The sequence below is a fragment of the Notamacropus eugenii genome, chromosome 3, assembly GCF_028372415.1.
Source record: "Notamacropus eugenii isolate mMacEug1 chromosome 3, mMacEug1.pri_v2, whole genome shotgun sequence".
In the NCBI taxonomy this organism is placed as follows: Eukaryota; Metazoa; Chordata; class Mammalia; order Diprotodontia; family Macropodidae; genus Notamacropus; species Notamacropus eugenii.
This window is the reverse complement of record NC_092874.1, coordinates 152,271,170-152,288,124: the sequence shown is the minus strand read 5'-3', so window position 1 is coordinate 152,288,124 and position 16,955 is coordinate 152,271,170. Positions and strand designations below refer to the sequence as shown.

Sequence of the window (16,955 nt, the reverse complement as noted above, 5' to 3'; positions counted from 1 at the left end):
AGAGCTACAAGTATAAATTGCTACAATTAGATGTGTTAAGACATGACAACTAGAACTTTTCTCTATGAGCCACCTTAATTAACTGCAACATGCAAATAACTTAATACCCATCTTTTCTGTCAAGATTAATTCCTGGTTAATGATGCACAACAATGTATCCCTATTTTCATTATCATCACTCATCTAGACTTTTTCCATCCTCCTTTTTTGTCAATAGATAGAATAGTTTGTCAATTAATATGTGGTAAAGGCAAGAAGGCATGTTTTAATATTAGGAAAATTTTGAAAAATCCTCAGGGATACTTAAAAATACCAAGAGAATAACAAATAATATTTTGTATAAATCACTACCCCTCGTTTACCAAACGGAGGCAATGCAAGGTGATTTGACTAACATTGACAGATCTGATTCCCACACGATGCACCTCCTAACAAGAGTGAAGTTACTAAAACATAAAAAGAGGGGGAGAGGTAAACATGACTTAATTGGTAGGAAAAAATGCCTGGAAGACTACAGACAGTGAACCAAGAAAATGATATTAAAATTCACTAGCATAATGTCCATATGATCATAAGAGTTATCCTTGAAAGAGACCATAGAAATGCATCATCTAGTCTAACCCTGTCATACTGATGAGGAAACTACTGCCCAGAGAGTTGAAATGACTTTTTGTAAATTAATTTTTTTCAATGAGCAAAAATTGATTTTCTCTCCCTATTCCCATCTTCACAATTGAATTTCTAAAGGCCTCACAGTTAGTCCATGGCAGAGTCAGGACTCCAAGTTTATTATTCTTTCCTTTAAGCCATGCTTTCTCCTTCGACTCCAACTAATAGCAGGAAAAACCAATATCATTTTCATCACTTGGACATATCATTGATCCATAAAAAACTTAAGAATCTTTTATAGTAAATAATCACACATGGGTATACTGAAAAGCTTTCAAAATACAATGATCTAAGAGACAAATCAAAATCTTTTGGAAAAAAGATGAGGTCCATATTATCCTCATCATCTTCTCTCCTACTGAAGTGGTCATTAGGACGCTTTCAGTGAGCCGAGAGAAGACAGTAATGTATGCTATTATGCTTATTCAATTATATAAGTAGTTATTTTATCCACAGGTGCAATAGTGCACATAAAATTAAATCCAAACAGAATAGAATAATAGCAGGATAGCGACTTAACCCAGGAGTGTGACCCTGGTCCTGGAACTTAATCATTTAAAGCCTTTATTTCCTCATCTGTAAAATGAGGAGGTTGGACCAAATGGCTTGTAAGGTCCTTTCCAGCTTTAAATCTGATCTTATATGCAAGCCTAGATACAAATGATCCTAAGATAAGATAAGATATCCTAAGATAAGAAGGATTAATTCCTGTAAGTATGCTAATAAGTTAGGAAATCATAATATACTACATGTCACTATATATTCAGGTGTTCATTTGATATTTTCATTCTACTGTGTGCATGTCAGTATAAACACAGTATTCATGTGTTTAAATTACAAGTTCCTAGGGGACAAGTTTCATTTTAATTCATTTTGTACAGTGCCTAACATAATATTGTAAATCATTTGTTGATTAATAAAAGCTTTTTGACAATAAGGCAATAAGTAGAAATTTAATATTTACACCTTCAAGGTGAATTTCATGCTTTTCTTCAAGTATCAAAACCTTTTTGTTGGAATTGAATCACAATTACTCAATGGGACTGAATTAGGAGAAAGTAATTTAAAAGGATTTGTTTATTTAAGTCAAGAAATGTTTTGCTGATTTGTGGACTAGGTACAAGATGAACTGGAGTGGCATCTATTTTGACCCTCATGAACCTCAGGGGTTCAAGTACAGCAGGAGAGCCTATTTTATGCCAATGTCTCCTTAACTGAAATGCCTCTAAGCAGAGCCTGCCAAAATAGCCCTTTAGAGCTATTACAATGCAGAATGTCAAGAATCCACACACAAATGAATGCATCCTAATTATGTGCTAATCAAATGAATTCAGTGTTAAGCATACTGAAAATCTGCTCATTGGATAATTATGCAGTTGACTATTTAACCATAATATCCATTATGAATTCGGTGAAAATACATGCTTTAGTCAGGAAGTTTCTCAAAGTTCACAAATGGAACTTTCCCCTCCCTAAAATTATAACGTGCAGAAAGAAATTGGACATGAAATCAAAGATCTGGGTCTGAAACTAACAAATAAAATGTACTGAGATTTCAACATTAACCTCCTCTCCTGTACGCTGAAATAATGGTATCATGATTGTATAGCTAGAAAAGTTCTTTAAATTCTAATCCAATTACTTCTTTTTTTCAGATAAGGAAACTGAGGCTCAGAGAGATTCTGTCAATGTCCTATGGGATTGTTATTATTCCAATGTATGCTTCTGATTTCCTCTATTAGTAAAGGAAAAGAATGAATAGTATCTAAAGTTTTATAGGGATGTATGCTTTATTTCATCTTGATTTGAAGGTAGCCTTTTGTACTTACAGCATATACTTAATGCTTCTTTCAACAAATTGGAGCAGAAAGAATCGAAAGGAGATATTTCCCTCCTGGGGGCTCACAAGTATTCAAGTGTTGCCTGGAGGAAGCTCCTTCTTCAAAGCTGTCTCTCAAAAATAACTCTCCTTCCTCCCTCTACCTCAACCCAAACCCCAGAGTCTCTGAAGAAAGAAGAAACTGATCAGGTAGAATTTATAGAAGGGGGGAAAACACTCCCAGAAATCATATCCCTGGATGTAACAGAGGAGCCAATAACTACCAAAGACTCCGAGAGAGCCTGGAAAGAGCTCTGTCGGGAATTCTAGGATCATAAGCATTTCTTCTGTCATCACTCAACTCTTAGACCTCAGAGACACAGGCAGTGTTTGAAGTGCAAGAAAAGACAGAAAGAATATGATATATAAAGATCATAAACTTGGAAGAGAGAGGTTATCAGTCGACTTAGAACTTCCACTTACCACAGTCTCAAATTCTCAAAGGATTCACACATTCTTCCATCTTTTCAAGGAATACAAATGGGGGACAATGCATTTAACTTAAGGTGGCAGGAAATCGGAAGAGGGAAACTCAAAATCTGAAAAGGGCAGGACAACCCTCCTGAGAAATTTTTTTAAAAAGTAAAGCTTGTCTAGGTTCTTAAAATATTATATGCTCCTCCAGAAGACAGAGGATTGAGCAAGACAGCTTGAAGATATTGGTATAAAAGATATATATATATATATATATATATATATATATATATATATATATATATATATATATATATATATATATATATATATATATATATATATACACACACACACTCATATACATATATGGTACAGACTTGTTATTTCATTGGCATAGGGAGCTCCTAACGAGGAAATCCCTCTACCAATGCATATGAGCACCTGCTCAGTACCTTATAGTATAAGGTGGTTGACTGGGTCACTGAGAGTTAAGAGACTTTCCCAAGGGTACACAGTCAGTATGTATCAGAGGCAGGACTTAGACTCATCTTTCTTACTTCAAGGCCAGCTCTCTCACCAGTCATATTAGCTTTCAATGTGTACAACTCTAAGGGCAGTGTAGCAGAATGAGTGCTGGACTTGAAAGTCAAAAAGATCCAGGCTCAAAGCCAACCTCTGACACGTATTTGCCATGTGATCATCAGCAAGTCACTTAATCTCTTCTAGTCTTAGTTTTCTCATCTGTAAAATGGGTGATGATAATATTTTTAACATCTGCCTCAAAGGGTCATTATGAATTTCAAAGTGAGGTAAAGTAGGCAAAACATGGTAAACCTGAAAGCACTATATTGTCAGCGATTACATAGGAATCTATTCATTGTGGTCCCTGCTGTTTTATTAAAGAGCAGAAAGGCTGGTCTGGTATCCCATTAGAATGACTCTAGTTCAACATGCAACATAGTACATGTATCTACCTAGTAGGCTGTAAGCTCCTTGAAGGTGTGGACTCTTACACTTTTTTGTCTTTGATTCTTGAGGACCCAACACAGTGTCTTGCACGTATTAGGCACCTAATAAATACTGGTTGATCTTAATGTGATTGTTGTAGTTATTGGAGATTTCAAGCTATATATTGCAAAAATATCTTAAACGCCACATGTCTAAAATAGAATTCATCATGTTTTCATTAAATCTTCTCCTCTTCCAAATTTCATTCTTCCTGTCAAGTATCAGGGTCTCAGCTTCATAACTTTGGCTTTACCCTGGACTCTTCACTCTGCCTAACCCACAACCAATCCACTGATACATCTTGCCATTTTTCCTCACAATATCCTTTGCATTCAAATATCTCCTTTCTCTCTACTCTCAAAGTTACCACCTCAGTTCAGATTCCCATCATTTATCTCCTAGCCTATTCCCACAGCCTAACTGGTTTCCCTGACTCAGACTCTTCCCCTTCCCCCTCCCCCAGCCTATCTACATACTAATTCCAAAGTAATTGGAATAACACTGTTCTGACTATGGGATTCTCCTACTCAAGGAATTTCAGTAGCTTTCCTTTTGCCTCTAGGTTAAAATACAAATTTTTATGTTTAGCTTTTAGAGTCCTCCACAACCTGCCTCTTGCATCGCTCCAACATCAGCTGAGACAACCAAATTGGCCTTTTCTATTCTTTACACATGACACTCCCTTTCTCATTTCTGAATGCACTGGAATGCATGCTTGGGACACATTTTCTCCTTACCTCTGCCTCATAAAGTCCCACTCTTTAGTGAGGAAACAGCTTAGGCACCATCTCCTTCATGAGGCCCTTCCTGATCCCTCAGATGACAGTGCCTTCTCTCCCAAATCATCTTGGGCCCTAATTACTTTGTGTCACTTACAAGCTTATTTCTAGTAGGGGAGTGAGAACACACATACATACACACACACACATGTACATCCATATATACACACACGCACATGTGTGTATATTGTGCACATGTAGAAATATTATTTTTATATGTATACACATATATGTATACATACATATAATATAGGTGCTTGTTCTCTCCCCCATTAGAATATAGGCTCACTGCACATAGGTACTGTTTCATTTTTTTACCCTTTTATTGGCAGCATCTAACATAGTGATTGTCACATAGTAAAGACTTAAAAATATTTATTGGTTAAATTATTACTGGCAGTTAGGTGGCGCAATGACTAAAAGCACCAGGCCTGAAGTCAGGAAGACTCATCTTCCTGAGTTCAAGTCTAGCCTCAAACACTTATTAGCTATGTGACCCTGGAAAAGTCTCTTAACCCTATTTGCCTCAGTTTCTTCATCTGTAGAATAAGCTGGGGAAGGAAATGGCACACTACTCTCTTTGCCAAGAAAATTCCAAATGGGGTCATGAAGAGTTGGACATGATTGAATGACTGAATATCAACAAATGATTAGTATTATTTTTCGTCTTTGAATGATTGACATTAGTCTCTTTTCTTTCTTTCTTCTTCCTCAATACTGTATTAAAACAGACAATTTAAAACTACTAAGTTCAAATTATAATAGAGTGAGAAGAAGATGGGCCAGAGAGTCAGTAACTTTAGATTCTTTTTCCGGCTTTGCTATCATCTGCAAAGTTATCTGAGTTTTCCGGCTCTTGGCTTCCCTATGTATAAAGTGGTGGAGCAAGCAGGAAGGCTGGATTGATGGCTAATATAATAGCCATCTAATTAGGTGCCCAGCAGTTTCACAATCTAAGAGATATGGAAAAAGTTCAAGAGAATTTATCCCCAAAGGCCTATCTTATGCACACACTGGATTGTAAAGTCCCTTTCCGCTCTAAATCTCATGATTACATGATCTTATGAACAGAACTCCCAAGCAATTATCTATGAATTCATAGATGGGACATAATCTGTGCTGGTGAACTGACCTCCTTACATACTAAGAAGCAATTTGTATATGAGCAGAATAGATCTTAGTATGTTTCACTGAAAGAATCAACCTGTGTTTGATGACAAATATTCTCCCAAAAGAGAGGAATGTGTGAAATAGGAAATTTTGTCCTTAGTCCTATGTCAGATCATATACAGAGGCCAAAAATAATTGCTAACAGCAGAAAACCCTCCCCCCACCCAACTGTCCTTATTACAGCTCTGTGAGAGACAGGTTTCAGTATTCACTTGGCCTCCTTTACTTTTAGCCTTTCTGGGTAAAAGCATTTCAATTGTGCAAATGCTACAGTTTCTGTACTTGACTGCTTCAGCCCTGTATATAACAATGGTCAGAGTCACAGAGCACATAGAGATAGCACACTGTTCTTCGTTGAAATTCAGAGGATATTGCTACAAGGCAGAAATTTGAGTTCATGGGTGAGAAATGGGGGGAAAAATTGGTTACTGAATCATGATAATGCCTTGTGGCACCATGGCTTTTCAGCTTCAGGATGCGTCTCAGTCCCATGTGGCAAGTTGGGAATTCTAGCTGAAAGGAGCCCAAAGATACCACTTCAACGAAGAATCACTCCATTCCACCTGAGAGGAAATCTGAGAATGATTCTTTCTTCGGTCAATAGTAAATGAATTCAACTTTAGAGCAGGCTAGAAAATATGATCAGGCTACCTGAAACAAATCACTGTTACATTAGTAAGAACTGGCCACTTGCAGGAAGCAATATGTCCACAGTCTTTCATCAGTACAAATTATCAATCAAAATACCAGTTAGTATCATTTGCATGTGGCAATTTGCTTATGCCTACAGCAATGCTTAATGCCAATGGGGAGAAAAGTCCACTGGGAAAATTCAACCAATTCATAACTAAAGAAAAAGAATTAAAGGTCATGCTTTTGAAAAGAGGGTCACTGTAATCTAATGAAACCTCTGTTTCAATCTTTCATTGTAAACTGGTTTCAAAGGTCTAAAGAGCTCAAATGGAGCAAAACTGCAAAAGTCAAAAAATAACAGCCCTATACCAAAACCCACTTCCCTTGCTATTTTAAAATAACATTGTATGTACTATAAACTCCAGTTTTCAAAAACAATCACTACCTGTCCTATTTTTTAAAGCAAGGCAGCAGTAGTGATATGTTTCTGCACTTTCTTAAGTCAAAAAGTTATAAAATTTGTAGGATTTAGAAAATGTATTTTTTTTCCATTTTATATTATTTACAGTAGGAGGAAGATAAGAGTTGGACAGCAAAAAGCAGTTAGATGGCTCAGTGACAATAGCGTTAGATCTGAAGTCATGAAGACCCAAGTTTGAATATGACCATAGCCATTTACTGGATATGTGACCCTGGGCAAGCCACTTAATCTTTCTGCCTCAGTTTCCTCAGATGTAGATGAGGATCACAGTAGTACCTATGTCTCAGAGTCGTTGTGACGATAAAATGAAATAATATTTGTAAAAGGCTTTGCAAACCTTATTTTTGCTAATTAATATTGCTAATTAATTAATGCTAATTATTATCACTATTAGAAGTATGAGATCATAGATGGGTTGGCACATGTATCATTAGAGGGAGTCACCACATTAGTGAAATCATAAATGCATCAAGGATAAAGTAGTGAAGCAGAAAAAAATTGTTTAGCGACACGTTTAATTTAATAACTCTGTAAATATCTCTTGCCACAGTTAGGTCTTAGAAATTTGACATTTGAATCATGCACACATGAATAGTCATCTTATGTTTAATTCTGTATCACTCAGGTGTTTTCCTAGAAAAAAATATTCAAAGTTTACTAGGTAACATCTTTGGATTTATGACAAATTGTACCTTGAGGTTCTGAAATCAACCACTCTGTTCATGCTCCTCTTCCTTTCCATCTACTTCCTAGTCCTTAAATATACAACGTGTGATATTTTCATCCCCCAAAAAATGTATTTCAAAAAGCAAAGTATTTTATTTCATATAGTCATTTGCACTTCCAGTAACAGACAACAACCCCCTTATTCAGTGACCAACTTTTCTTCAATGTGTGAATCTTCCAAACCATGCTCCAGATTCTCTCAAAATTCTTGACTTTTGGGTGATTTTCTGATGATTAACCTCTGGTGCAGCGTCATTAAAGTTTGTGCCCCTCAAAATGAAAATATGCGCCATTTAATTTTATAAAATTTCCTGCTTATCAGCAATCCACATAACAGGATCTGAGTTCTCTTTCCCCAGCATTTAAAAATTTTTCCCTTTCCCTCCTTAAAACTCTCCTTTGTTTTGCCATTTATGACACTAAGCTTTTTTGGTTCCCCGACCTCTTTCTGCTTCCCCTGCCCTTAGGTGACTGTTCTTTCTTTTACCGTGTTCATGTAGACACTGCCTAATTTTCAGTCTTTATTCATCTGATTAAAAATGTTCTCTTTTTCCTCTGATAGCTTCAACCATCACTTTCTCCTGATCTTGTCCTCCATCTAAGCTACCTCTTAGGTATTTCAGATTGAGATCAATCTAGTATAAAATATCTAAAATCAAGTTGATCAATTACCTTTAAAATCAGTTCTTCTAAGCCTCGGCTTTTCTGTTAATGGCACCAACATTTGCTTGGTTACCCAGGTTTGAAACTTCAATAACTTTTAATTTTTCTCATTCCTTTCTTTATCACTTCATTTCAACATTTAATCAATTTCCAAATCCCACTACAAAGTCTCAGGGAGATTCCTTCCTTTCCATTTCCAATGCTAACTAACACCTTAATTCAGGTTTTTATCACCTCATACTTCTGCCTCTTTCTGGGCCTCTCTGCCTTCAATAAACCACTGCCAGCTTAATCTTTTTTCAAATAAAGCTTTTATCATGCCACTGTCACTGTCTACAGATCACCAGTCTGACCTCCTTATCCTCCCTTTTAATCTACTTCACAATCAGCCTCTCACACTAACTTTTCAGTCTTGTCTCTTACTAAACGCCTTCAAGAACCATCCCCTCCTATCACTCACCAACTCCTTAACATTATACTCTCTTGCATTTTACTCACTCACTGCCTTTCTCCTTGCCTGTTTAAATCTCCTTTTCTCCATGAAGCCTTCTTTGACTTTCCTAGCTAGAACTGATGGCCCTTCTCAAAAACACTAGTTCATAGTGTGTGTGTGTGCACGCGTGTGTGTGTGTGTGTGTGTGTGTGTGTGTGTGTGCGGGTGTGCACGCGCGCCGATGTGTGCATGTGTTGATGTGTCTATATTTTAAGATATGGGATTGATTGTCCTCTCTATGTAGGATATTTCCACATCTCTATCTAGCCCTAGTCTCTGCTGAACTTCAGTCCTGAATCACCAGTTTTGCCCTTTGGATATTTTTCAGAGACACTGCAAACTCAATCTATCCAAAATAGTCTTCATTGTCTTTCTCCCTAACCTACCTCTCTTTCAAATTTCTCTATTTCCATTGAAGAAACCTCTTGCCCCTCTATTTTACATCATATCTCTTCTTGTCTACCAGGTTTGTAACTTTGGTATTTGTAACAGTAAGCACCCCAACGTACACAGAGGGGCCTGCTACCACAGGTTCTTTGATCTGCTTGTCTAAAAGGAAAGGCAACTTTTGAGGGGCCAACAATCACTTTAACCAAAAATCAACAGACAATGCTTCCAAACTGTCTGACCATTAACATACATACATCTTTACTAGAGAGTGAAGCACAAACATCTGGGTTTTCAAAAAGGTGGGGGGCTGCTTAGCAGCTTCCCAGAGTCTCATCTGACTCACAAACCTTCTTCCAAAGACTAAACCCCAAAGTAAAGCCTCACCCTCAGAGTATTTATACACTTTTCAGAGCCAGAGGGCATGACTCTCTGACCTCAAAAGGTACTTAAGATCCTCTTACAAAACAACTCCCCTAACCAAGCTTCCATCTATGGACAGGCCCATCAATGAGTGGGGAAGATCTTCTTTAATCACATTCAAATTGAGGCATTACACTAAAACAAAAAACAGCTTAAGATCCTACTTTGCTTGGCTTCGCAGTATTATCCTTGACTGCTTACTCTACCTCACATAACTAGTCAATTACCAAATCTTGCAGTTCCTCCTTCCATAAACTCTCTCCTATCTGACCTCATCTCTCTAATAACACGGCTGCCATCTTGGTTCAGGCCCTCACTATCTCTTGCTTATAGTATTACAATGGCACTACTTGGTCTCTCGTCCCTCTAATTCACAGCAGCCAAAGTGACTTCTTTAAAGCATGTCTTAGCATATCACTTCACACTATCTTTGTTTGACTTTTAAGTTCTTTTATAATCTGACCCCAACCAATATTTCTAGCCCTGTTATGCATTACTCTTAGCACTCTGTAGTCCAACCAAATCGGTCCTCTCTCCATTCTTCACACATGAAACTCTAATCTCCCTTACCTGTAACGTCACAGTTGCCATCTTCCATCCCTGGAATGTACTTTTTTTTTATTGTTCAGTCATGTCTGACTCTTCATGACCCCATTTGATTTTTTTTTGGCAAAGACGCTGGGGTGGTTTGTCATTTCCTTCTCGAGCTCATTTTACACATGAGGAACTGAGGCAAACAGGATTAAGTGACTTGCTTAGGGGCACATAACTAGCTAGTGTCTGAGGCCAGATTTGAACTCATGAAGTTATACCTTTCTGACTCCAAGTCTAATGCTCTTTCCACTGAGCCACCTAGATGACACCTCTTTTAACATCAACAATAAAAATACTGTATATAATGAATATTAAAAATTCTGCATCCTTCACTAAAGGACTAATTTGATGTCTTATTTCACTGGAGAGGAGATTCTCCTGTCTTAAAGGCTTTTCTAATGGAGTTAAAGTGTTTAACAACGGTTTTAAAAACATTCCTCATGGTTCATGACCAGCTAGCTACAGGCTCATTGGTAGTGGGACAGACACTGGGCAATTTCATGGCAATCCACAAAAACATTTACTAATGCATAGTAGAATTACACAGTCTACAGCCATTGAGGATGTGACCACCCACATCATAAATGACAGGTTTATAGCTGGGTAAGACCCCAGAGCCCATTAATCCAAGCCCCTCATTTTATACACTAGAAATGTAGGCCCTGAGAAGTGAGGTGATCCGCCAAAGGTTGTACAACTACTAAGTGCAAGAGATGGGGTTTGAACCCAGGTTCTCTGACTCCAAAACATAGTCTCTTTCCACTGTTTCCTACCTCCACATGCCAAAGAAAACAACTGAGCCTTAAGGTAGAGAATCATAAAATGATATATATGTCATTTTCTCTTTTATAAACAGTCCTTAAGGAAGAGTATAATGGGTTAACTTCTAGATGAAGAAGGGGTAGGGAATACTTGATTTTGATTTGTTACATTATTTTATTTATAAAACACAGATCTGGGACCAACATCTTAGTTGGTTATTTTTTTTTCAGAGAAGGAAACTAATGCCCAAAGAGGAAATTGATTTGCTCAAAATCATACGGGTCATCTGGTTCTAAAGCCAACATCTCTTCCACTAAAGCACTCAGATTTAAATAACTCAGTAGTGTTATCTTTTAGTATTGAGAGCAATAATTACTTTGTGTTAATATAACTCTTTGAAGATCAGAAGATCTACATTTAAAGGAATTTTACTTTGATATATTTTATGTTCAAGAACCTTATGTTCAAATAAAATATTCATTTAACTTCCCAAAACATATGTTTCAAACTAATTTTGCCATTAAAAATTTGTGAACCTTCAGCAGTTTGATTTAGATTTGGTTTGAACTCAAGCCACCAGAGGTTTTCGTCCATCTCTCACTGATGGATTTCCATGTTTCTAGGAGAGATTTCTACTATTTTATCATAAATCCCCCAAGGAACTGTTCACTCAGCATGGTGAGTTAGTGTTTTGAAAAAAAAATGAGCATCAAATTTAGAAATAGATTTCTATGGATCCACAGTGTAATTCACACTGTGTCAAGGAGAAGTCAACATTTCCTCTTCTTTCCCCCGAATTATCTATATTTAAAGAATTGAGGGAGTTTTTCTCTATTGAATCAAGGTCTAAGTAATTAAATTGTTTATGAATGAGGCTCAGAGGAAAACTACTTTCTGCTGTAAGCACTGCATGAAAAAATATCATTTATAACAGACAGGATATTCAATACAGTAAACTGAAAATGAAAGTTCAGTTTCCCTGGGTTTGTGTGTGTGCAGAGAGAGAGAAGAGAAAGAGGGAGGGAGGCAGAAGGAGAGGGAAATAAAGTAAGAGAAAAGGAGGGAGGGAGGGGAAAGGGAGAAAGATGGGGGAGAGAGAGGAAGGAAGGAGAATATGGAGAGAAGGAAAGAGGAAGAAGAGAAAAAGAGGAAGATGGGGAGAAGTAGAGGGAGAAAGAGAGGAGTGGAGAAGAGAAGAGAGGAGAGGAGGAGGTAAGAGGGAAGAAGAAGGAGGGAGAGGGGAGGGAAGGAGACAGAGGGAATAGTATTCCAAATCTAAAAATATTATTTCAAACTTTTTTACCTTGTATTTTTTTAACTTTCCAGATATTTAATATATACTGGTTAATTCTCATTCCTGTCAGGGACTTTTTAGTGGAGTACACATAAAAAATTTCCAAGACAGTTCAGATGCAAAATAAGAAACATTTGCTTCATCTCTGAAGATGTGAGAACCATACTTTTTAGTGCTTTTAATAGATTTTCCTCTACTTAGAAATTCTGCCTCATCACCAATCCACCAAAGACATATCTAAGTGTTAGGGATACCTGAGGTTAAAGCCTAGAAAATAATAATTACTCCCTATTTCTAGAAGTTGCAAACAAACCCTGGATATATACTAATAATTTACTAAATTAAAGAATCATGAATGAACAAACTCAGAATGTTACTGGCAGTTTTTACTCTGCTGACCTCAAAGTAAGAATTATTTATTAGGTGTTCATCTTCCAAATATTTTCCTGCCCTGGTAACTTTTGCATTTGACTTAAGTCCAGAGTACCTTCCAGGACTTGAATTCTCCTTTCTAAGAACAGAGCAAAATTTAGTAAAATGTCATCATATTGGAGTCAGAAGACCTGTGTTCAATTCCTAACTTGGAGGAATTTTGTAATCATATCATGGGAATATTATAATCACATCTTGCTTGCTGTTAAGTTCTGTGTTTACTTCAGTCAATCTATATTAGTCCAGCTATGTGACTATGCAAGTCAGTCAACCACTTTGATAATCCTTACCTTTGTACAAGTCAGTTAACCTCTTTGATAATCCTTATCTTTAAAATGAGAAGATACCTATATCACCTACCTTAAACGGTTGCAAATTCAAAGAATCTCAGAGTTACAAGGGATCTCAGAATTCACTTAATTCAACCGCTCTTGGATCAGGAATTCCCTCTGAGGAGTGGTCATCTAACCTCTGTTTAAGGGCAACCAGTAATGGGGAAATCACTTATCCCAGGGGCAGTACTTTGGACAGCTCTAAAGGTTAGGACAGTTTTCCTTATATTGTGCTAGACCAGTTCTAATAGTAACTTCTACGTGTTGTTTCAAGTTTAGCCCTCCAGCCAGGATGAGCTGGTAGCTGACGAGTGGAGTTGTGGGAAGGATCTGGGGAAGGAGGTAAAAAACATCTTTAATTCCTCCTTCACATGAGGGCCCTTCAAACTGATGATATCTATCCTGTCCCTTTCCTGCAAATCTTTTCTTCTAAGCAAAATATCCCCAGGTCCTTTACATTATCCTTGTATGCTTCAAGTTCCAGTGTCTCATTATCCTAGTTACTTACCTCCAGACAATGAAGATTAAATGACATAATATATGTAAAGTGATATTTAAGTGTAGCTCTTACATGATCATGATCATCGTCATTTTCTAATCTTTATCTTCTTAACAACACTTACTAAGTCTATATCACATCTTTCAGCATTTGATTATAGATTATTCTATACGGCTCTTTTGAGAGCCAGCAAGGCATAGTTAATGGATGGAAAGGTGGTCTCAGAGTCAGGATGACATGTGTTAAAGTCTTGATTCTGACATATAGAGACCATGTGAATGAGTATTTAATTTCTCAGTGCTCCTTAAGCAACTGTCTAAAATTATGAAGAGTTGTTTATGTGCAGGGTTAAAGCAATTTCCTACTCAACACCAGTAAAATCAAGGACCATGAAAAGTTGTTTTTTGTGCATAAGTTTTAGTGAACCAAATTTGGTTGTAAACCCTCTAAGGTCAGGGACTGTGTCTAAGTTCCTGTAGCACCTTGGGCACTGCAGGGCATGTAATGGGTACAACATGTAATGGAGTGAATTTAAACTTGCAAAAAGTATTTAAAAACCTTTCTCCTAAATTTCACTGAGATACTGCACAATACTCATTTTGAAAAATAGTGGCAAAAGCATTTTAAACAAGTAGAAAATGAAAGGGCTCATTTTAAAAAGTTCATTTTAAAGACCCATTTCACTAATAAGTCAAGCACTTTCTGGACATATATCTGGAAGGCATTGGGGGCTCTCTGTGGATTAAAGGTGCAATTAAAAATTAAACTGAAAGTATTTATAATTGTGGTGAAGAAATTACAATATATTCATTCTTCCATTGCAATAATAACTCAAACATTTTGACTTGTGGTTTTCTATGCATAATTTTATCTTGTGCATATTTAATTTTGGAGACTGCTTTTAGAATCTGCCATGTAATTATCCATATATATATATATATATATATATATATATACATATATATATGTTCATCATGAAAAATACACATTGAACATTATTAAGCTCCAAGTGATCTCATATGAAGTAACAATAAATGAAAATCTCTAGCACATGTAAATGGCCATATTTAATCCTTGGTCATTAGTATGGAGTTGGACTATTCCATATTAAAGCAGGAAATAGAAACATTTGAATGGCTATATCCAATCCTCCTACACATGCTTTTTATACAAATTCCTGAGCTGAAGAATATAAGCATAGCAATGAATATTTAATTACTGTTGCTATTTTGGAACTCAGTGATATAGGGCTTCTAAAGTTTATAAACAAATAGGTATAATTATAATATCTCTAGAATTTGGATATTTGAATAATTCTAGTCTTACTAGAATTGATATACATATGAGCACAGTGATGATATTCTGGGCATTTTAGTTAAGTAAAACATTTTGGGGAAATATTTCTATCATGTTACATTTACAGTATAGCTCACTAGTAACAACGAATGGTTCAGTTTTCTTCTCTATCTACCTACTCCATCTGAACTGTTTAAAATTTTCTTTTAAGAAGCAGTTTAGCCCAATCCCTCACCCAACTCTCAAGAAAATCTTAGATTAATAAAATATATCTCTTATAATAAAATAGTTTTTTGGTGTCTCATTAATAGGAATGGCCCAGGCAAATGTCTACTTTTCTTCTGAAACACTCATTAGAATAGGGCTTTTTAAAAAGTCATCTTAATCAATTTTTTTCTTTCCATGCCTTGTGTCAATTATTCTTACTTTTGCCTTGAGAGTTAAACCAATGTTTTAAACACAAGTCTACCTTACAGCTTAGCAAAATGGTAGTGCCTCCCATCCCCCCCCTTTAATCAAGTCTGTTCCCAAACCTTCAGTCCCTGCTCAATCTGTCCCTTATCAACCGCTGATCCTTCTATTCTCTCAGGAATAGGCCCTCTGATACAAGGCAATTCAGTAAGATAAATAGGTTCTTCAGTTTCATCAAGAAATGGCCATCCACAGTATCTGAGGCCTGCTAGTAGCCCATAGTATATATAAGTGTCCCAGTTCTTCAGTTCTAAAACTCACTTTTTGGAAAAGTGGCCAACTGAAGGTTAGAGTTATTCTCTACCAATTCACACCTCCTTTAAACAGCAAAGCTATAGAGAAAGTGATTTAGAACCAACTTTGAAACCAAGAATGGACTCAAGAGTTTCCCACTATTTTGAGAGTTCTTCAAAACAACGTGACCTAAGTAAACAAAGACGTACCCTATCTAGAAGTTAATAATTGTATGTTCCTATAGAATCACTAATGTATATTAATGTATAAATTGCCATCAGTCAATGCCAGTGCCCCAGTGGATCCATGATCTCACTGGGATGGATTATCCCCTTCAGCTCTCCAGATTTTACAGAGATGTTCAAGAAAGAAGAGCATAAATACAACAATAAAGATAAATAAACGTAAGAAAAAATGCTTCCAATCACTAATAGAGAAATTCAAATTAAAACAGCCTCGAGGTTTCATATGATACCTAGCAAAAACTGGCAAAAATGGGAAAAGACGTAGTTAATATTTCAAGGGTCCTGGAAAGGCAGGAAAACAAATATATTATTGGTGGCCTCATGAAATGCTATTTTGGAAAACAATTTGGAATTCTTCCAGTAGAGTGGCCAAAGTGCCCTACCCTCTGACCTAGAGATTCCACTGCTAAGTAATACTACAAGGAGGTTACAGACAAAAAGAAAATGCTCTGTACACAAAAATAGCTGCAGATAACTTTTTGTGGTGGTAAAGAAATGAAAATAAAGTAGATGCCCATGAATTGAGGATTAGATAGACATACTGTGGCAAATGAATGTGATGGAATATTATTGTGCTATAAATGTATACAGAGAACCATGGAAAGACCTACATGAACTGATGCAAAATGAAGTAAGCAGATTGAAGAAAACAATATGCAATATATACAATATACAATACACTTAACAATTAATAAAATACCAACCACAACAAAAAAAAGTGAAAGTGAATGCTGCAAAATTACAAAGAACAAGGTTACCCTCAAAAAAGAGATATATTTCCTCTTACTCCTTTGCTGGAGATAGAGCTTGGGTTCCACAGCCAGGGAAGACTGTAGTCAGTTTTTTTTTCCCCACTGTATTACTCCTTTTTTCTTAATCTATTTTTTATAAAATTATTTCTTGGAAGGTATTGCTCTCTGGGAGGGGGGAAGAGGAGGGATACAGGGGAAATTTAAGTGATATACAAAAATAAAAGCTATCCAATAAAATTAATTTTAAAATAAATTCAAGCAATTAAATAATAATAAATTTGACTGCTGACTAATAGCAAAGATAAGCCAAAGAAAA

At 36.4% G+C, this 16,955-nt stretch overlaps 1 protein-coding gene across 2 annotated transcripts in view; it reads right to left on the bottom strand.

The window, feature by feature from the left end:
• RELN (reelin) overlaps nucleotides 1-16,955 on the bottom strand; it is a 553,318-nt gene that overhangs the window by 274,272 nt on the left and 262,091 nt on the right. The gene's annotated exons all lie outside the window — the stretch shown is intronic.